Source organism: Trachypithecus francoisi, unplaced genomic scaffold (genome assembly GCF_009764315.1).
Source record: "Trachypithecus francoisi isolate TF-2019V2 unplaced genomic scaffold, Tfra_2.0 Lachesis_group12, whole genome shotgun sequence".
In the NCBI taxonomy this organism is placed as follows: Eukaryota; Metazoa; Chordata; class Mammalia; order Primates; family Cercopithecidae; genus Trachypithecus; species Trachypithecus francoisi.
Window position 1 is genome coordinate 40,632,231 of NW_022681457.1, and position 22,170 is coordinate 40,654,400.

The following is a 22,170-nucleotide window of genomic DNA, read 5'->3' on the forward strand; positions in this document are numbered from 1 at the left end:
CTCTTGTGAGGAAGAAAGTGGAGTGGGTGAGGTTGGGGGTAGATGTCACATACTTTTTAACTACCAGATCTCTTGTGAACTCAGAGTGAGAGCTCACTTAACACCAAGGGGATGCTCAAGCCATTCACGGGTGATCCACTGGATGATCCAAACACTTCCCACCAAGCCCCACTTCCAACACTGGGGATTACATTTCAACATGAGATTTGGGTAAGGACAAATATCTAAACTACATCAACTTTTCTGAGAAAAATAATTTTAGCAAGGACATGAACTAGATGAAGGCTTTAGCGATGTAGAGGAAACAGCTAGAGCAGGAAGGATACTGGTGTGTTTGAGGAATAGCTAGGAAGTCATTATGTTAGGAGCAAAGTGAATGAGAAGAGAGTGACAGGAGATGTGATTGACAGGTAATTGTGGGGCCAGTTCCTCTAGCATCTTGCAGGCAATGTTAAGGATTTTAGCATTTATTTGGTGAAACGTGTATCTACTGAGGAATTTTGAGCACAAGATTGACATGTTCCGAGGCTATGGATAGAAGTATGGAGACCAGCTGGGAGAAAATTAGAAAAAATGTGAAAATGCTGGTGGATTAGGCTAGGGTAATAAAAGGGGCAGTGGTAGAAATTGAGAAGAATATATATATATACACACACATATATACACACGCATACACATATACACACTTTTAACATATTGGGTCTTTATATTCTTGAACTCAGAATACCCCTCTGTTTCTTTAGATCTTTAATATCTTTCAATAAGGTTTACATTTTCTATACTCATATTTCTACACACTTTGTTTCCATTATCGTAAATAGTCTCTTGCTCTCCCTCTTTTCTTTCACCCTCTGCTTTAACCATTGTTTGTTTATTCCTTATGTACTGAGATACCACCTGTTTTTGAATAGGAATCTTATGGCAAGCCACCATACTGAATTCTCATTATTTCTATAAATTTGTCTGTAGATAATTTTGGATATTTTATGTGGTCAGTCATGTCATCTATGAATAGTAACCATTTTCTTCTTTTAAATATTCTTCAAATATTTATGCCTTTAATTTAATTTGTTTTTCTTACTATATTGGAAAGGATCCTCAATAAAAGTAGCAATTGTTTGCAATCCTTAATTTATTTCAGATTTTGAAGGGAACACATTTAATGTCTTGCTACTAAGAGGATATTTGTGATATACTTTGATACCTATCTTTTTTCAGGCTAAGCAGATGCCTCTCTTCTTAGTTTTCTATTGTTACTGTACACAAGAGATGTTGAATTTTATAACATTTCTGCATTTCTTAGATGACCTTGTGGATTTTTTCCTTTAATCTAGTCATGTAATTTTAATATATTTTCAATGCTAAAAGCGTATTTGTATTCCCAAGATAAGCCCAACTTGGGCATAGTATATTTTTGAATATTATTTTGGATTCAGTTTGTAAATCTATTGTTTATAATTTATATCTACTTTTATAAATGAAATAAAGCTATGAGTTTCCTTGCTAAAACTGTCCTTTTCTCATTTATAAATGATTTCAGTATTGCTACTGCTTGGCTGTCAAATCCAGTATATGGAATTTGTCCATACTAAATTTGTGAACAGTATCTTAATTACTCCTGTGGGTTTTCTACACACTGACATAGCATTCAGAATCTTTGTGTTTGGGCCACTAGGGTCTTTTAAGATATCAAATACTTGATTAATCTAATGAAATCAGCACCCAGTCAATATATGTTAGGTCCACTGCGCTTTTGTAATTCATAAATGACTATTATTAATATTTTATGCTTATAGATGAACAGTATAAGAATGATTATTCTATTGGGCTGAGATGTAATAAGTTCAATATTGTAGGAAGGTGGCATTTTGAACATTTGAATATTAAGTCTGCATCACGATGTAAAGTTTCTACTATTTTGTTTATGTTTTTTTTTTCTTGGTAACAATTTTGCATATGCACCTTTCCTTGACCCCTGCCCTAGCCATCTGGGCATCTGTTGTTATGTCTGCTTGCTTTTAGATTATCTAATGAACATTTTTAAGTTAACAGTCTTATTAATAGCAACTACTTGACTAGTTTACCCTAAGGTCAGAGATTTAACTTGAAAAGTGCTTTAGATTATTGTCATTTCTAGCTTTCACCAGAACACAGGATTTGTCAAATAAATATGAATAATTAGGCCCAGAAAACTTTAAAATAACAACTTAGAAGAAAATTTAAACCACCAGCTTCATAATGTTAAGAAGTTGTTTAAATGGATTAATTATGCTCTTCACAATGTGGACTTAAACATTTGCTTTAGACAAGTGGCACTGGGTTTGAAAGCTTCAAAAACGTATTTCTTTGACAAATTGAGGTGCTTCTTATATAGCGTTGCCAGATAAAAGTACCTGCACCTACTCAGTTATTTCAGGACCAGCTTGAGGCTGAAGAAAAGACAAGATCCCAGAGATCATGGCAGACTTCATTTGTCTCTTCCAGAAGAGAGCCTTCCCCTTACGGATACTGGAAAGGCTGGATACCTCGGTTATTAGAGGATTTTGGAGATGGAGGTGTTTTCCAGGGATCCATGTGGCTCAGTATCCACTGGATATGGGACGAAAGAAAAAAATGTCTAATGCGCTGGCCATTCCGGTGGATTCTAAAGGAAAAATTAAACATGATGTAATCACTCGACAAGGACAGTCAAAAGACGAGGTTATTTATAGCAAATACACTGTCCTGGTTTCAAAGGATGTTATGAATGCAAATGATCCAGACTTGCAAAGGCCCGATGAAGAAGCTATAAAAGAGATAACAGAAAGAGTAGCCTTATAAAAAGCTGTATCACAGAAGGTCGCTGTTGTCATGCCAGTTCGGGCAGCTGACAAACTGACTCCTGCTCAGTATATCCGATACCACCATCTCAGCAAGGAGTGGCTTTCAACTCTGGAGCTAAACAGAGGGTTAGTCGGACGGTAGAAGTGCAGAAAGATCCAACGGAGCCTCCAAGATTCAAGATTAATAAGAAAATTCCCCGGGGACCACCTTCTTCTCCTGTACCTGTCATGCATTCTCCTAGCTGAAAGATGACTGTAAAGCAACAACAAGAGTGTAAGTTTCCTCCTTGTATTTCTAACTGGAAAAATGCAAAGGGTTACACAATTCCATTAGACAAACGTCTGGCTGCTGATGGAAGAGGACTACAGACAGTACAGGTAAATGAAAATGTTGCCAAACTGGCTGAAGCCCTCTACATTGCTGACCAGAAGGCTTGTGAAGCTGTGGAAATGCGTGCCCAAGTAGAGAGAAAAATGGCTCAGAAAGAAAAGAGAAAACATGAAGAGAAACTTAGAGAAGTGGCTTAGAAAGCCAGGGAGCAAAGAGCTGGGATCAAAGCTCATGTGGAAAAAGAGGATAGGGAAGCACGTGAGAGGGATGAAATCCGGCATGACAGGCCACAAGAGAGACAGCATGACTGGAATCTTTCCAGGACAGCTCCTGATAAAAGGTTGAAACTTCAGAGAAATGAAAATGGGGATATCAGTGAAGTCATTGCTCTTGGTGTTCGTAATCCTTGAACTTCCAATGAAGGTCAGTATGACCAAAGACTCATCAACCAATCCAAGGGTATGGACTGTGGATTTGCATGTGGAGAAGATGAAATTTGTAATGTTTGTGATCAAGCCTGGGGAGGTGGTAAAGATATGGCCCACAGTATTTACAGGCCCAGTAAAAATCTGGACAAGGACGTGTACGGCGATGACCTAGAAGCAAGAATAAAGACCAACAGATTTGTTCCCAACAAGGAGTTTTCTGGTTCAGGTTGTAGGCAGAGAGGCCGAGAAGGATCAGTTCAGTATGGGGAAGATCCTTTTGGTTTGGACAAGTTTTTGGAAGAAGCGAAAGAGCATGGTGGCTCTAAAAGACCCTCAGATAGCAGCCGCCCCATGGAATATGAGCATGATGGCAAGAAGAGGAGGAAGGACTAGACACAATTTTCTTCAAAGTGAATGAACTACTATTATCCATAACCCTAATGATGCAAGTCATATGGGGGAACACTTTGTAAATGGTCAGGACAAAAACTGAATCTGGGTGCCAGATCCCAGCACTACTTTTTACTGGAGAACGGAGGGAATAGAAAATTCTACTTTGAAGTATGTTTTTTAAAAAGTGGATTGTGTTTGTGCTTCTCCCACCTTTCAGCATTTATAGAACATGCTGCTCCACATACAGAATCAAGACCACTTCCTTTTGTGCAACATTAATAGTTTGGGGTTAATATATTGTGTGAGAACAGCTGCATATGAGTAAAGTTACCTCAACCACAGTGAGTAGGAGGGTGTTCACATATTGTAATGGTCCTGCCAAATAAGTTTTGTCCCTATTGTGCTCTGTTTTAATTTGGAGTGGGCAAAGTAAGCTCTTGCTTGGTGCAACTATTTGTTTTAAATAAAAATGTTTAGACAACAAAAATGAGATATACAATGTCTGAGACATATAAAACATATTTAGTTGTCTGAAATTCAAATTTATCTAGGTGTCCTATATTTTTGTTTACTCAATCTGGCAACCTTATTTCTATGTAGTTTAAAAACAAAAATAAGCTTTCATAAAAGCAATGTGCAATTCTGAAGCAGCGCTTAACTCATCTGACTTAGTATATTATGTAATTACTTCAATTGGTTAGAATCTAATTAGTAACAAGAAAGCAACACAAGTCAATTTGGGATATTTTGTTCATGTGCATTCTTTATGAATATTTAACTAGAATGCTAGACAACTTTGGTGTATGGAATATCTTTTACACACAAAATGGAAGTAAGTAAGACAATAAAAACAAGTTAGAAGAAAAGAAATTGCTGATATTAGGTCAGGATCTTCTCACCTAACAACGATCAGGAAATGAAAACGTATTTCAGTTGTCTGGGTCTAAATTCATTTTGAGCAACCAACTCAAGATGATTATGATGTAGATGTATTAAAGTTGGATATTAGTGGAGGAAGAGGACAGAACTCCACAACACAGTAATTACCTGGAAAATAGACTCAGGAATTCAAGACCGGAGAAAACTTGATTAAAAGCAGGTGAAACAGCCTTGCATCCCAGGGATGAAGCCCACTTGATCATGGTGGATAAGCTTTTTGATGTGCTGCTGAATCCGGTTTGCCAGTATTTTATTGAGGATTTTTGCATCGATGTTCATCAGGGATATTGGTCTAAAATTCTCTCTTTTTGTTGTGTCTCTGCCAGGCTTTGGTATCAGGATGATGTTGGCCTCATAAAAAGAGTTAGGGAGGATTCCCTCTTTTTCTATTGATTGAAATAGTTTCAGAAGGAATGGTACCAGCTCCACCTTGTACCTCTGGTAGAATTCAGCTGTGAATCCATCTGGTCCTGGACTTTTTTTGGTGGGTAGGCTATTAATTGTTGCCTCAATTTCAGAGCCTGCTATTGGTCTATTCAGGGATTCAACTTCTTCCTGGTTTAGTCTTGGGAGAGTGTAAGTGTCCAGGAAATTATCCATTTCTTCTAGATTTTCTAGTTGATTTGCGTAGAGGTGTTTACCAGTTAGAATGGCAATCATTAAGAAGTCAGGAAACAACAGGTGTTGGAGAGGATGTGGAGAAATAGGAACACTTTTACACTGTTGGTGGGATTGTAAACTAGTTCAACCATTATGGAAAACAGTATGGCGATTCCTCAAGGATCTAGAACTAGATGTACCATATGACCCAGCCATCCCACTACTGGGTATATACCCAAAGGATTATAAATTACTCTACTACAAAGACACATGCACACGTTTGTTTATTGCGGCACTATTCACAATAGCAAAGACTTGGAATCAACCCAAATGTCCATCTGTGACAGACTGGATTAAGAAAATGTGGCACATATACACCATGGAATACTATGCAGCCATCAAAAAGGATGAGTTTGCGTCCTTTGTAGGGACATGGATGCAGCTGGAAACCATCATTCTTAGCAAACTATCACAAGAAGAGAAAACCAAACACCGCATGTTCTCACTCATAGGTGGGAACTGAACAATGAGATCACTTGGACTCGGGAAGGGGAACATCACACACTGGGGCCTATCATGGGGAGGGGGGAGGAGGGAGGGATTGCATTGGGGAGTTATACATGATATAAACGTCATGCACATGTACCCTAGAACTTAAAGTATAATAAAAAAAAAAAAAAAAAAAAAAAAAAAAAAAAGCAGGTGAAACAGCTGATATTTTCAACTATTCCCCATCGTTATCAGTCCAGGCCCAGCTCACTTAATTGCCATTTCTATCATCTGATAAGAATTCCTGGAATATTTCAAAGTGGGAGTGATGATAAATTCTCTGTTTCTTCCAATAAATTCTCAGTTTCTGAGAAGTTTATTTTCTAAATAAAAATTTTAAAATCCCTTTTTCTATAAACAAACTCACAATTATAAAGAACAATTCCTACTAATTTTAAAGCTGCCTTTGGAATTTGTGTTAAAACAAATGGAAAAGTCACATAATGACTGAAATAGCTTTTTAAATAGCCATGGGCTGAATATGCAAATGATATCATACAGTTAATTATCTCAGGTAATAGTATAGTTTGAGAATAGATGAGAGAAACTTTACTAAATTTCAGTGATTAGGTAGGTTTTTTTTACGATTTGGTAAAAGCCATCCTCCACCTCCCAGTAAGACTCTTCCACCCTGGGTTTAACTTTCATTTCTGAAAGTCAGAGTAAAACAAAAAATAAAACAAAAACAATATGTAAAAATAATCAATATCAAGTTTCTCATTTTATGTTAATTTTTAAAAGAATATTTAAGATAAAATGCACAGTGCATTTATTTATAATATTTGATCTTCTAATGTGCTTTAATTAGAAATGGAAGGCTATTACCAGGAAGTTGAATTCCAGTCTGTTTTCAACAATTTCTCATGTTGGTAGAAGACTGAATATCAACATATTGAATAGCAGAATATTCTTAAACCCTATGGTATTAATGTTAACTCTAACTATAAAGCACTCTTGCCAATGAATAGCAAACATCTCACTGTCCAAATTCATTCATATATTTTGGAAGCAATGTTGTTTGTTATGTAACATATGTATCTTTTTATTTATTTATTTACATTTTTGACATTTTTTTCCAGATTTTATAATAATTTTTTATTTGTCTTCAATGGTCTCATACGTGAGTACACTAAAATACTTTATGGCAAATTATCTGTTAACATAGGGTTTATAAGTATCATTGTGGAAAACTTCAGTTAAATATTGCTCATTATATATTAATAGAGATACTTATTACCTAATTTGCATTACTTTTGCTATAATAAACTTGTCTATAAAGAGTATTGTTGAACAGGAAGCACTTGTTTCATATTTTGATTCTGGCAGTGCTATGGTCAATCACAATGCAAAAAAATCTAGGAATCTAGAAATGCTTTTTGTTAACACCTTTGAATTAGGGGTGGAAAAATCTTTTCAATCTGCTATTTAATTTTCCAGAGGGAAAATTTAAGGATCTTCATTTGGCCCATGAATTGATTACTAATTACTTATTTGACATTTAATAAATTCTAACTGCTATGTTGGATAATTTACAATATGGTCTGTATCCTCAAAGGACTTTCCTATTTATTTGGAAAACAAGACAAAGATCTGTGGCCAAGTCAGGTGTACATTTAACTGTGTTAAATAGGACTGCATTATCTTATGAAGTGATAAAATCCTAATTTAATTATAATTAAAGAATAAGGAGCTTATAACTTACTAGCTGGGAAGTAGAGACAACCAGGGCAAAAGGAACTAGACAAAGCCATCAAAAGAGGCTTCACAGAAAAGGTAGGACTTGAGCTATGTCAAACAGAATATTTAAATATGAGATAGGGAGGAAAGCACAGTTTATTGAATAAGTATTTCTCTAGCCAAGCAGCGTCAGAACCTTGGAATCATCTTTAAATTCTTTTTTTTCCTTTTCCTTTTCATATAGTTTAGTTGTTTCCCCACCCAAATCTCACCTTGAATTGTAGCTCCCATAATCCCCACATGTTGTGTGAAGGTACCTGGTGGGAAGTAATTGAATCATGGGGATGGGTTTTTCCCGTGCTGTTCTCATGATAGTGAATATGTCTCATGAGATCTGATGGTTTTATGAAGGGGAGTCCCCCTGCACATGCTCTCTTGCCTGCCGCCATGTAAGACATGACTTTGCTCCTCATTGGCCTTCTGCTATAATTATCAGGCTTCCCCAGTCATGTGGAACTGTGAATCAATTAAACCTCTTTCCTTTATAAATTACCCAGTCTCAAGTTTGTCTTCATTAGCAGTGTGAGAACAGACTAATACAGTAAATTGGTATCAGGAGTGAGGGACTGTTTTAAAGATACCTCAAAATGTGGAGGCAACTTTGGAACTGGGTAATATAGACAGAGGGTAGAACAGTTTGGAGGGCTCAGAAGAAGACAGGAAAATGGGGAAAGTTTGGAACTTCCTAGAGATCTGGAGGGCTCAGAAGACAGGAAGATGTGGGGAAATTTGGAACTTCCCACCTAGAGACTTGTTGAATGGCTTTGACCAGAATGCTGCTAGTGGTATGGACAATATGGTCCAGGCTGAGGTGGTCTCATATGGAGGTGAGGAACCTGTTGGGAACTGGAGTAAGGGTCACTCTTGCTATGCAAGGAGACTAGTGGCATTTTGCCCTTGCCCTAGAGATATGTGGAACTTTGAACTTGAGAGAGATGATATAAGGTATATGGGGGAAGAAATTTCTAAGCGGCAAAGCATTCAAAGGGAAATAGTGCATAAAAGTTTGAAAAATTTGAAGCCTAATGATGAAATTAAAAACAAAAACCCATTTTCTGGGGAGAAATTCCAGCTGGCTGCAGATATTTGGATAAGTAACAAGGAGCTGAATAATAATCACCAAGACAATGGGGAAAATATCTCCAGGGCATGCCAGAGACCTTGTGGCAGTTGCTCCCATCAAGGCCCAGGGTCCTAGGAGAAAAAATGGTTTCATGGGACAGGTCCAGGGCCCCCCTGCTCTGTGCAGCCTAGGGGCTTGGTGTCTTGTGTCCCAGCCACTCCAGCCATGACTAAAAGGGGCCAAGATACATCTTGGCCCATGGCTTCAGAGGGTGCAAACTCCAATCCTTGGCAGCTTCCATGTGGTATTGAGCCTGCGGGTGCACAGAAGTCAAGAATTGAGGTTTGTGAACCTCCACCTAGTTTGCAAAGGATATATGGAAATGCCTGAATGTCCAGGTAGAAGTTTGCTGCAGCAATGGAACCCACATGGAGTACCTCTTCTAGGGCAGTGTGGAAGGGAAATGTGGGATTGGAGCACCTACACAGAGTCCCCACTGGAGCACTGCCTAGTGGAGCTGTGAGAAGAGGGCCACCATTCTCTAGATCCCAGAATTGTAGATCCACTGACAGCTTGCACTGCACACCTAGAAAAGTCTAAGACACTCAGTGCCAGCCCATGAAGGCAGCTGGGAGGGAGGCTGTACCTTATGAAGCCACAGAAGTGGAGTTCCCAAGGCCTTGGGAGCCCACCTCTTGCATCAGTGTGACCTGGATGTGAGACATGGAGTCAAAAGAGATCATTTCAGAGATTAGAGGTTTGACTGCCCTGCTGGATTTTAGACTTACATGGGGCCTGTAGCTCATTAATTTTGGCCAATTTCTTCCATTTGGAAAGGCTGTATTTACCTAATGCCTATACCTCCATTGTATTTAGGAAGTAACTAACTTGCTTTTGATTTTACAGGCTCATAGGTGGAAGGAACTTGCCTTGTCTCAAATGAGACTTTAGACTGTGGACTTTTGAGTTAATGCTGAAATGAGTTAAAACTTTGGGAGACTGTTGGAAAGTCATGACTGGTTTTCAAAAGCGAGGACATGAGATTTGGGTGGGGTCAGGGTAGAATCATGTTGTTTGGCTGTGGTCCTACCCAAATCTCATCTTTAATTATAGCTCCCATAATTCCCACATGCCATGGGAAGGGCCCAGTCAGAGGTAACTGTGTCATGCGGGTGGGATTTTCCTGTGCTGTTTTCATGATAGTGAATGAATCTCACAAAATCTGATGGTTATATAAAGGGGAGCTCCCCTGTACATGCTCTCTTGCCTGCTGCCATGTAAGATGTGACTTTGCTTCTCATTAGTTTTCCACCGTGATTGTGACACCTCCCCAGTCATGTGGAACCACGAGTCAATTAAATCTCTTTCCTTTATAAATTACCCTGTCTCAGGTATGTTTTTATTAGTGGCAAGAGAACAGACTAATACACCCTCACATCTAATCATCTGTCAAGCGTGTTGGGTTCCACCTCCCCAGTGTCACATCCATCTAGTTCTTCCCATTCTCATGATCTCTAGGCTAAGCTCTGTTATCTCAGTTAGAGCTCTGAAAGAACCTTCTAACTCGACTCCTTGGCTCTACCATGTGGTTTGTGCTCCTGGTTCTCCTTTCAACATTGCTGGCTCATGCTCTTAAAACACAGTAGAGCCATGTCTCTCCATGCTATGTTACAAATTAAGTGCAGTCTCAACTCTGGAATTTTGTAGTCTCAGTAGCAGGATCACAACCTCTTTCAAGGTCTATAGGCCATTGTTTTCCTGCACATATATTTCATACCTGTGATTCATTCAACTCAGTTGCTGTGCTATGTGCAGTCCACACATGTTAAGATAGAGTTCTTAACTTTAAGAAGAAACCTAGTATGTGATGTAATTACTTGACACAATTATAATCCAGTGGGGTTAGTGGAATGACAGAGATACAAACATGGCAGCACAGGAAGGTAAACGTCACCTAGCTGGGAGTAGAGGAGCTGGTTTACAAAAAAAACTTCTAGAAGGAAGTCTTTTTGTTATTAGCTAAAAAGAATAGCCATGTTTTTTCAATGCTCATCATCATATTTCAAGCATTTTATATGAATTGAATCATTTAATTATCACAACAATTTTGTGAGGAAGTTACCATTGTTATCCATCATTTATAGATGAGAAAAAAAGCAAAATCCCAAAAACAAACAAAAAGAGCAAGACACAAAAATGTTAGGCAACTTGCTCACAGCCCTAGAAGTAGAGGTTGATGCTACAGGATTTGAACTTCAACAGGCTGGTCCCAGAGTCTGCAGGTTTAATCAGTTTGTTATGCCTCTTTCTTACCTGATTAGCATTATTCTACTTCTGACCTGTTCATATTGTTCCTCCTTGTGATTCTTCCCCCTACAATCCAGACTTGTCTCCTTATTGAATTCCTACTTATCTTTTATGGTTAATTGCCAAGGTTACCTTTACTTATGACCACACAAATGTACCTTTTCTACTGTTCTACTCTATAGCTCTTTAACACTCTTCAGGTATTTATCAGATTCTAACATATATTGTGTTAGTCCATTCTTCTGTTGCAGGAGCAAGAGAGCGATAAAGGAGGTCCCAGATTCTTTAAAACAACCATATTTCTCCTGCAGTAACTGAGTGAGGACTCACTACCATCAAGGAGATAGTGTTAAGCCACTCATGATAGACCCATGATCCAAACAACCCATGATCCAAGCACCTCCCACTAGGCCCCACTTCCAACATTGGAAATCACATTTCCAGTTGATATTTGGAGGGGACAAACATTCAAACCACATCTTACTGTTATGATCTCTACACTTATCTGCTTTTTATGATATTATACACTTCTTGACTACATCTTTATTCACTCATTTTTTCAGCTGAATTCATTCATTCAACTCAGTTACCGTGCTACATACAGTGTGCACAACATGTTAAGTAAAGATAGAGTTCTTAATGTTAAGAAAAACCCTAGTATGGGATGTAATTACATTAAACATTTATAACCCAGTGGGTTAGTGGAATGACATAGATACAAACGTGGCAGCACAAGAAGGTGAATTTCATCTAGCTGGGAGTAGAGGAGTTGATCAACAAGAAAAGCTTCTAGAATGAGTTAATGTTGAGTCGAGGTTTTAGTATTGAATTGACAGGTGAAGAGATGGATAATGTAATCAGCAATGCTACTAGACCATGTTCCTGCATATAGTAGGTTGTCAACAAATATGCATAGAATATAATCAAATTAATATTGTTACATGAGTTATCTTGTTTGTCATTCATATATTCTGCTGCCATGCAGACACAGTGAGAAGGACTTTAAAGCCATTGATCAGAAAAGACTTAAAAAAATGAAAAGTTTCTTTTTTTGAAATCTTCTGTCAAGTAGTCTCACAATTGCACATCATGTTTAATAGTTTGGCAAATATTATGGGCTTTGTAGCTTTTATTTTCTTTAAAAGCTCTGTATTTTTTTTTAGAGATTGCTAGATAAATACGTGATAGCACTCCATGCAGAGTGCACAGAACAGAGCATTCAAGGATAAATCCTAACAAGCTGAGGGGATAAAAGATTTTTAAAAAATCAACTTGCATTTCAGGTTTGTCTGGACAAAAAAAGAAAAAGAAGAAAAAGAATAGAAATGACTTTTATTTAGTCCATTCAATAATTCAAATTACTGGAGAACAGTAGTGGTGTAGTCCCCAGGGAGAAAATTCTCCCATTTATTTTTAAAAATAATTTTTTATGCCAATGGTCTGTTTCTACCACTTAATGAAAGCTGAAGATCGATGCTTCCCTGGTGAGCACAAAGAGTTGGCCAAATATGACTGCAACACAGGTGACACATGTCAATACCTGTGGAATTATACAGCATAATAAAAATAGACCGCTAGAGTTGGCTCTGGTGTTTTAACATTAAAAAAAATTATGAAGATATGAGAGAATGTCTGCTCCCAAAGATTTTTGTACCAGGAAAAGTATTGTAGATATTTCCAGTATAAATGTACTTATATACTTTTAAAAAAATAATATTGGCGAAAAGTGCATAAGATTTCTACATGAAATTTATTTAAATAACTTTTTGTTAACATAGTATTAAAGAAAAGAACAGTACTTTCCATGGCACATGCCCACATTTGTGTTTTAATCATAGCAACCTCGTTTTCCAAAGGTTTATTTACGTAAGTGCTTTCTTTGTAAATGTTACATTAGAAAAAAATATACACATTCACATAACCTTTTAAATCAACGACTGCTGGCAAAATGAATGGAGGAGACCAAAGAAATGTACCAAAGTGGTTGGTAAACGTAGTTAGCCTTAGTACTGTTTATAAAATTTGTTTTAACTTTGATGCCTGATTACATTGCAACACTTTTTCAAGACTCCATCTGGTGCTACAAGTAGGGTGGGTAATCTGTGCTGAAAAGGGAATTTGGAAGGTGTTAAGTACATTGCCTCATGCAGATCTTTGACTAGGCTTTTCAGGCAGATGTGCTTCTGAGTGATTAAAATCTTGTGAACTTGACCTTTTCTCTATCTTGTGCACTGGAGGCCAACTTTTCCAGAGTGGGCCTCCACACCAGGGCCTTTTTAGTGGATGTTAATGAGAACAAAGAAACCTCCTCCTAACATGGTGAAAGGTCTTGTCATCAGATAGACTATTTTTCACTTTCCAGATGCATTATTTAAAGGAGCTGATGAAATTGACCAATTGTTTTGATCTTGGATGAACAAAGTCTGCAAAGATAATGCTGGAAAAAAACAGTGAGGGCAGTCATAAGCTTCCTAATGACTAAGGTAAACTTTTAATTAGTCATTCAAATTATTTTTAAAATTATCAAACTCACTTTCATCATCCAGATGTCATATTTTCGTAATTCACTTGGTAAATCTTTACTTCAGTTTGGCTTGTTAATACGGACTTAAATGTTGTAATTGAGTATGAAAAAATAGTTATTTTCACTACTTAAGTTCTGGATTATCTTTATAGATGCTTTACTTTAGAAATACAAATATATTTAAAACTGAGAGAGATACCAGCAAAACCTATTTCAATCACTTTTCATGTTGACTTTCTGAGGGCAATTAAATAAAATTCTTCCTCTATTACATTCTTTTTTTTTTAACCCCCTGGGCCAAATTCTTTGTCTAGATTACATTACCATCTGTTTTCATTTGTTTGGTATTTAGTTACAATTGTTTCACAGGGTATATTTTTGAATAATAATTAATAGAAGTAAATCAAACCTTTCAGAGAAATAATTCTCATATGCGGAATAGCAAAACCAGATGAATATATGTCTGGAAATATCAAGTTAATTTTCAAAGTAAGGACTAGGGATTTTGCCTTGTGGCCTTGATCAAGGTCAATAGGACTCATGTGGGCAAGTCTTGCCATATTGCTCTGAAAATGCTATCTTCTACCAAAAGTTAAGGTAACTGGAACCAGGTAAAAGACATCAAGAAAACACAGGGGCATAAAAGGAAGAAAACCTAGTAACCCATATTTTGTAAAACTAGAATAAGATGTTGTGTTAAATCATTTAGTATTTTTGGCAGTATATTGGAGGTAAAATTTTATACTCCAAAGCAACCATGACTAATTCTTCTACCTGCTGTTCCCTGGGTTTCTATATTATTTCACTGCTGTTTTCTTTCCTTGGCTCTGCAGAGGGCAGCTTTCCTCTCGGGAAAAAGTGATGACGAGTCCAATTTTTCATTTTTCAATATGGTCTAAAAATTTCATCTGCATGCCGATCTCACTTTGAAACCGGTGGAGTCTCTGACCCCGGAAGAAGTATTTAACTAAATGAGAAACAGCTTGTGGGAAAATGACAGGAGAATCATTTTATCATGCTAATGTACACTTCAAATCGAAATGCAAAACATGATGGTCAATAGAGGCAAAATCATCTGGCAAAGGCCATAATGCCAGGAAATATTGTCAAAAACTCATTCAGTTCGTTGTAGCCAGTGTCTCCATTAGACATAGAGGGTAATAAAAAAAGCAAACGTTAATGTCATTAAATTAACCAAATTAATGTTGAGTTACTATTATTTAGCATAATTCAATACTTGTTTGAACTCTTAATGAACCGTTTAACAGGATCTATAATTTTTTATTGCCTATGGCTAGAAATAGCTTTGCAGAATTACAAATAGTACATCTTATTACATTATATTATAGGTTATCTACATTACTTATATGTTATTATAGAATGAAAATTATTTGCAGGCATAGTCAGAAACATGGTCATCCCCTGAGAACATTATTTTCCTTACAGATCTGTCCAGTGGAAGGCTCACTCCCTAAGGTTTTTCCCTTTCTTTTGAAATAGGAAGTGTTACCATTCTCCCAGACTTACATTTTACTTTAAAATTTACAAAAACTTTCTTTTTTTTTTTTTTTTTTTTTTTTTTTGAGACGGAGTCTTGCTCTGTGGCCCAGGCTGCACTGCAGTGGCCGGATCTCAGCTCACTGCAAGCTCCGCCTCCCGGGTTCACGCCATTCTCCTGCCTCAGCCTCCCGAGTAGCTGGGACTACAGGCGCCCGCCACCTCGCCCGGCTAGTTTTTTGTATTTTTTAGTAGAGACAGGGTTTCACCGCGTTAGCCAGGATGGTCTCGATCTCCCGACCTCGTGATCCGCCCGTCTCGGCCTCCCAAAGTGCTGGGATTACAGGCTTGAGCCACCGCACCCGGCCAAATTTACAAAAACTTTCACAACATGAATCTGAAACCATTTGCTACCCTTCTGTATCTTCTTTGTCATTTGCCTTTCATTAACACTGATGTAAAGTAACTTTACATAAATAAAAAATACAAATTCTCATTTACATTTCAGAGATTTATTGAGGATGTTGATTCCTATCTCACAGTCTTTCTCATCCCTCTACTTTCTATTATGCTGTGTGATTTCACCATATAAATCTCCCCCAAATATTCAGACTCTTATCACTCCTTATTTCCTCTATGCCATGACTCATATCACCATGAACTTTTCTTCCCCTGAAACTGAGCATCCACACATTAGGATTAGAAAGCTTAAGCTCCATTACCTTCTTTTCTGCGTACAGCATCATTTCTTTTCAGACACACCTGCACACCTATTCTTTGATCTTATTGAAACTTTCAGTCCTTTGACACCCAACTATTTCTTCTATCCTCTGGGTTTATTTTAGGCATTCCTTCCTTTTCAAAACACTTAGTTAATCACTGCAAGAGTCCTTTAGCTACCAGCCTCAATTCCTTTGTCTCCTTGCCTTTCTGTGTCCTTCCCTATAATCTTGCAAACTTTTAAAGCTTGTCTTCTTCTGACTGTGTACAAGGACAGGCAATCACAAAATTTAACACGTACTCTCATTTATTTCAACAATTACGTTCATCCTTCCTTGAACATATAAAGCACCTAAGTCTGCAAGCTCCCCTGCAGACTTAGACCACTGCAATCTTGATTCCTATTTCAAAGAGACAAGTAGAAGCCACCAGGCAGGAACTTAAAGCACATTAAAAGCACACAGAAAAAAAAAATACCACATGTTAAAATACATTGAAAACACACAGATAAATGCACAAGAAATAAAAAATGTATCTCAAGATTATACATTACATTGTATGTCATCAGTTTATCTTTACAATAACCTTGTGTGTGTCCATGTTTAAGCCTTAGCTTGACCAGTGAAATTCAGGCTCAACAATATTGAGGGTTTTGTCTAATGTCACACTCCTAGTGGTAGAGATCAAGTAATTTCAAGTTTTTAGGTTAATTCCACCATATTTTGTTAATGACCTTTTCACATGCAAATTTTCAAATGAAAAGGTATGCTCCTTATTCATTGTATTTATCACAATGCTTAGCCTAAAACCTTATAAATAATTATGTATTCTATATATTTTACAACAAAGTAGTATATAAAAGCCATCTGCTTTACAGCAACAATATCCATTTGTTGACTAATCATGAAAATTCTAATTGGACACTACTGCTCTTAAAATAAAGTGAAGAAGTGACACTTACTGGATTGTCTGCCTTTATTCTTAATTTTTTCCTTCAGTTTGCAGTTATGTACAACTACAATCTTGCCATCCAAATGGACTAAACGGATAAAACAATGTCTACAGGAAAGATACACATGTGGCAATCATTAGGATCATGTGGAAATTATTTAAGATTTTGAGCTCAGGTAAGAGGCACATATGTTATTTATTGCACGTGATTTGTTTTACTCCTGCCTTTTAGACACAACTTGGTGTTGCTAGCAAATACGGTGACTAATCTAAAATGTGAAAATTCTGTGGTGGAATCTGGGTTTTAACCATGACACAATGATCTGGTACTTTAAATGCTTCACACACAACATAAAATCACGCAAACTACACTAACAAAATCCAACTTACAGAAGTATAACAGAAATCCCTTTCTAATGGCAGCCAGTGAAGGTTGGCATGATCTTTTTAATGTTTAAAATAAGTAATGGTTTACATTACTGAACTGTAAAACTATACTGCTGACTCTTAATGACTTTCTTGACTGTTAAAAGATTTTCCTCACATTCTCCAAATGCCTGAAATTATAGAAAAAGAAACGTCTAAAATACTAAGATTATATTATAAACTACACCTGGAGAAAATGTTTTCAGTAGTCCTAAAACCACTATGTTATGCAAATGAAACAATTTTATTTAAAAAAAAAATCTCAGGCCGGGCACAGTGGCTTGGGCCTGTAATCCCAGCACTTTGAGAGGCCAAGGTGGGCAGATCAGAAGGTCAAGAGATTGAGACAATCCTGGCCAACATGGTGAAATCCCATCTCTACTAAAAATGCAAAAATTAGCTAGGCATGGTGGTGCACACCTGTAGTCCCACTACTTGGGAAGCTGAGGCAGGAGAATTGCTTGAACCCAGGATGCAGAGGTTACAGTGAGCCAAGATCGCACCACTACATGCCAGCAACCTGGGGAAAAACAAACAAAAAAACAAACAAACAAAATCTTATGAAGAGAACTTATTTCATGAACCAAAGTATCTAAATGGAGATATAAAAATGCTGTAATTTTTTAAAGTTTCTCTATTAAATAAAAGATTTTTTTCCAAATTACTTTTCTTATACAGTTGTGAAATTATTATTTGTAGGTATTGCTTTTCAGTCCTATCGTGGATATTTCTTTTCCATGAAACAACAATGTAATAACATTACTCTTGCCTGAAGTATTAACAGCTCAAAAGTAATTTTTCTGCTTTAATTTTTTTCTGCTAGTTTTTGGGATGTCATTGCTCTTCCATTCTTGGTAAGTGTCATGTTTGATTGAACGCATTTTCATAAACTCTTTTAGCCTTTGTTAAGTGTGCATCTTTATTTTAGAGGATAAATTACACCAAAAAGGTTTAATACACATTTTAAATCCAGGGCACTCTTAAGAGAAATACTTTGATGCCAAGATAGTAACGTTCTGATTGAAAATTGATACTTATGTTATTTACTGAGTAAGTACTCAAGAACATTTTCTTTCATAAGATAATGTAAAAAGAAAAGGAAACCACATTAGCAAAAGTGCGGCTGAATTTTAAAGCCACCCTGTACAGTGTGAATCAAGTTACTAATTGCCTAATATGATGTACAGTCTGATATGAGAAATGCTGGAAATCTCAACCATAAAACTGATGTCATTAAACCATTATAAGCAGAACACTGTGCATCTTTGTCCTATTAACATACATAATTAGAGTCCCTTTGTTCATTTCATGGCAATTATAATAATTTTTCAATTGCACCAGCCAGATCACTTGCATTCCTTTACATTCTGTAGTATCAGTTCACTAGATGTGTTAATAAAGAATAGTTAAATATGAGGTGACAAGAGGATCAACAAATGCAACAAATGACTGTATTTTGCTATCGTTTGGGGAAAACTGTTCCAGGTATAAGAAAGAACTAGGCCAGATGGTGAAGTGTTTTATCAGAGTTTAAATTACATTGAGGTAGTTTGATATATAAAACATTTCTGCTAAAATGTTAGAAACAAAAATCACAACAAAATCACATCTAACCTCAGAAATATTTGCCTGTCCTAGGGTTGAATATTGTTCCAAATGTATCGCTTTCTGCTGTGATAATTTTGGGAAAGAGATAGGGGTTTACATGTAATCATTTCACTTTGAATTAGATTGATAGCTTGTTCCATCAGGATTGGCAGCAGCAGCAGAATTTGCCAGTATTATATTCTAAGATTTAAAAAATGACTCTAGAGAGATTATGAGGCAGATACAAAATTATACATCTTAGAGTGAATGACTCCTCTGCTGAATTTTTACTGGAAATATCTTTTTGACTGATATGCTCTTAGGTCCATCTGACTTTCATCTAATAACTCTATTAATTGTTTATGTGAATTTTTTTCATCTAATAAGCAGATAGAAATTCAATTTTGAGAAAATCTCACCCACCTCAAAATCCTTACCTCTTCCTCCAATTATATTTTACTGGATTGAACTTCAAAGAAGAGTCTTGGATGCATCATAGTGAATATGTATAATATCAAGAAAATGGATTTAATTTGGCAGAACAAGTAAAAAGTAAACATGGAGATTTTCAAATTGCTAAAATTTGCCTGGTATTGATTGATTTATTTTTTATGGTTAAACAGTACTCCATTGTGCACATAAATAACACATTTTCCATATTCATTCTTGTGTTGATGGACACTTGGATTGCCTCAAAATCTTAGCTATTATAAACAATGCTGCAACAAACATAGGAATGCAGATATCTTTTTGATATACTAATTTTCTTTCTTTTGGGTATATACCCACAGGGAGATTGCTGTATCATATGGTAGCTCAGTTTTTAGTTTTCTGAGCAACCTCCAAACTGTTCTCCTCAGTGGTTGTACTAAAAATTTACATTCCCACCAACAGTGTACAAGGGTTCCCTTTTCTCCACATCCTTGCCAACATTTGTTGTCTGTCTTTCGGATATAAACCATTTTAGCTGGGGTGAGATGTTATCTCATTTTAGCTTTCATTTGCATTGTTCTGATGATTAATGATGTTGAGCGCATTTTCATATGCCTGCTTGCCATTTATATGCTGTCTTTTCAGAAATATCTAGTCAAAGTTAGCTCTTGGATGAAATGTTTTGTAAATATTTATTAGCTCCATTTGTTCTATAGTACAGATGAAGTTGAACTTTTCTTTGTTGATTTTCTGTACAGAAGATCTGTCCAATGCTGAAAGTGGGCATGTTGAAGTCTCCAGTTACTATTGTATTGGGGCCTATCTCTCTCTTTAGCTCTAATAATATTTCCTTTATATATCTGGGTGCTCTAATATATATATCTGGGTGTATCTACATTTAAAATTGTTATATCCTCTTGCTGAATTGACCTCTTTATAATTATAAATATAGAATGACCTTCTTTGTCTCTTATAGTTTTTGTCTTAAAATCTATTTTGTCTGATATAAGTACAGCTTTTTTGTTTGTTTGTTTCCATTGGTATGGAATATCTTTTTCCATCCCTTTATTTTCAGTCTATGTGTGTCTTTATAGGTGCAGTGGGTTTCTTGTAGGCAAAAAATCCATGGGTCTTGTTTTTTCATCCACTCAGCCAGTCTATGTCTTTTCATTGGAGAGTTTCGTCCATGTACATTCACTGTTGTTATTGAGAGGAAAACACTCCTGTTATTTTGTTATTTGTTTCTGGTTGTCTTATAGTCTTTTCTTCATTCTTTGCTTTCTTTCTTTCATTTCTTTGCATTCTTTCATTCTCCCTTTCTTCCTATCACCTGAAGGTGATTTTCTCTGGTTTTATGATTTAGTTTCTTGCTTTTTGTTTTTTGTATATCCATTGCATGTTTTTTTGTTTTGATGGTATCGTGAGGCTTGCAAATACTATTTTATAACTCATCATTTTAATCTGATAGCAACTTAACACTATTTGCATAAACAAACAAATCAGCAAAAATAAAACTAATAAAAACTCTATGCTTTACCTTCATCCCCCTGCTTTTTAACTTTTTGTTGTTTCTACTTATGTGTTATTGTACTGACTATGTCTTGAATAGTTGTTGTAGTTATTATTTTGATTGGTTTATCATTTAGTCTTTCTACTTAAGAGTAGTTTACATATCAGAGTTACAGTGTTATAATATTCTGTGTTTCTCTGTGGACTTATGCTTACTAGTGAGTTTTATATCTTCAGGTGATTATTTATTGCTCATCAATGTCCTTTTCTTTCTTGTAGAACAGGTCTAGTGTTAATGAAATCTCTCAGCTTTTGTTTGCCTGGGAAAGTCTTTATTTCTCTTTCATGTTTGAAGGAAATTTTTGTCAGATATACTACTCTAGGGTAAAACCTTTTTCCTTCAGCACTTTAAATATGTCATGCCACTCTGTCCTGGCCTATAACAATTTCTGCTGGTTCTTTTTTTTTTTTTTTCCATGCTACAGTGAACACCCGGAGATACATTTTATTTTTGACTTACAATGCCATAGGTTAGTTTTATTTATGTTTGGGCTACATATAATTAGAATCATACATTATGTATTCTTTCAGGTATGGCTTTCTTCTTTATTTTTTTAAAAATTATTTCTTTATTTTATTTTTTATTTTCTGTTCCAGGATGTGCAGGTTTGCTACATAGGTAACCATGTGCCATGGTGGTTTGCTGTACCTACTGAGGTTCTTTTTTTAATTATTTAAATATCTTTGTTGAATTTATCTCATAGAATTCTTAATTTCTTCTCTGTGTTATTCTGAATTCATTTGAGTTTCCCCAACACATCTCTTTTGAATTCCTTGCTGAATGGTCACATATCTCTGTTTCTCCAGGACTGGTCCCTGATGCCTTATTTAGTTCATGTGGTGAGGTCTTATTTTCCTGGATGATGTTGATGCTAGTAGATATTCTTCAGTGGCTGGGGATTAAAGAGTTAGGTATTGAGAAAAGAGGCAAGATGTCCAATTAAAGGCAGTTATTTTGTGGCACTCATGGAGAGAAACAAAAGGGACGAGTGAATATAACACCTTTAACTGAAATATTCAGGTACTTGTGTTGGGAATAATGAGGAAAACAACTCGACTCGTAGAGAATGAAGAAACGCAGGGCAGGGTGATGGCACACCTGGGAGCAACACGAAGCCAAGAGAACCCCCACCCCTAGACAAGGGAAGCAGTGAGTGAATGTGCGATCCTGGGAAACCACACTACTCTCATGGATCTTTGCAACTCTTGGATTGGGAGATCCCCTCATAAGCCCACGCCACCAGGAACTTGGGTCCAACACACAGAGCTGTGTGAGACCCAGGAACTTTACATAC

General features: G+C 36.5%; 1 pseudogene; it reads left to right on the forward strand.

Moving 5' to 3' along the window:
- The first annotated feature begins 2,395 nt into the window (after window positions 1–2,395).
- Window positions 2,396–3,974, forward strand: LOC117093837 (annotated as a pseudogene).
- Window positions 3,975–22,170: the final 18,196 nt, after the last annotated feature.